Source organism: Odontomachus brunneus, unplaced genomic scaffold, assembly GCF_010583005.1.
Source record: "Odontomachus brunneus isolate Ranch 3 - 2012 unplaced genomic scaffold, Obru_v1 Obru_scaffold_116, whole genome shotgun sequence".
In the NCBI taxonomy this organism is placed as follows: domain Eukaryota; kingdom Metazoa; phylum Arthropoda; class Insecta; order Hymenoptera; family Formicidae; genus Odontomachus; species Odontomachus brunneus.
Genome location: NW_022639566.1, coordinates 412418 through 413825, shown reverse-complemented (window position 1 = coordinate 413825; position 1408 = coordinate 412418).

Below are 1408 nucleotides of genomic sequence, written 5' to 3'. Positions count from 1 at the left end.
TGGTATTATTTTGTTGCATGTTGTTTGTGTTCCTGTTTTTAGTAAAACATGTGTTCGTGGAGCCAAAAAGTAAGTTTCATTTCCTTTATATACAGGTAATTGATTGTAACATTCTTCAATATGTCGTATTGTTACTTCCACTGGAGTACATTTAATTATATATACGACTTCTCCAGAAATTGTTGCCATATATCCTGGTCCTTTCATGAACTGATAAGCGAATTCATCTGGTGAGTGTATGCTTAGTGCATTTTTAATAACTTATTGTTCAAGGTTGCATCGTTACTGAATTACATCTCTGTATAAGTATTTGATTTGTGTTCGAATGTGTTTTTCCACATAAATGAATTTTGAATTGATGTAAGCAAATATGTCTATGTTTTCAATTGTTTTTTTGTTTCGTTGTGTAAATGATTCTCCTCTTTTGTTTCTAGTATTAATAGTTTAGGATGTTCTGTCTTGATTAGGGAATATCCGCAAATAAATTTCTCTCCTGTTTTAGTGAGAGCAAAAGTTATATCTTTTGTTGATAATGAATATACAATTATTAATTTTTCATTTACGGTATCCGTTATTTTATCTGCATATCCCTCGAATAATACATCATAATAGTTAAATTTACAATGATCATTTGGTATAGTTTCCCAATAAGTTCTTTTTCCTTCAATATCTAGACAATTGCTTTCAAATTTGTATTGACAAATTGTTCCAGATTTTAAGTGAATTTGATTAGTTTCAAGAGCAATTGGTGCGTGATAAGATTGTAAAGTTATAGTTATTGTTCCTTGTACTATTACATTTTGCCATGTTCCATAAGGATCTGAATATTGTGTACCAGTACATGTTCCTTCAGATGTTACTGTTCCTGCAAAAGTTATTGGTCGAGAAACTGTGCCATTAATTTTGAGTTCACTGATAACATTGTTTACATTCATGATTAGTGATTTTGTTTGGTGCATACTTTTACATTGATCTAAAGATGTGTCCGTTATATATGATATTTGTGAATTTGTAACAGTTGAAATGTGAGAATGCATACCACAATGAAATATAGTTCTTGATATTAATATTTTACATTGAATTACATTGATTGATTCAAATTTTGATAATTGAAGTAATTGAATATAAATTTTTTCAGTGTGTGGTTGAGTGATTGGTATATTACAATCTTCTACATCTATTAAAGATAGCGCAGTGACATTAAGACTTGGTGATCCACAGTCATATCCAATTATTCCAGTTATAGGTTTTATTGATATAATTAATAACAATCCGATTATTTCTTTCATCTACAAAATATAAAAAGATTTTTGTTACGTCTTGCAGGAGAATGTATTGTAAATAAAGTGAGCATTTTAATTTTCGGAATTATTGGAAAGTGAAGGAGGTGGAGAATAAGATATAGGAA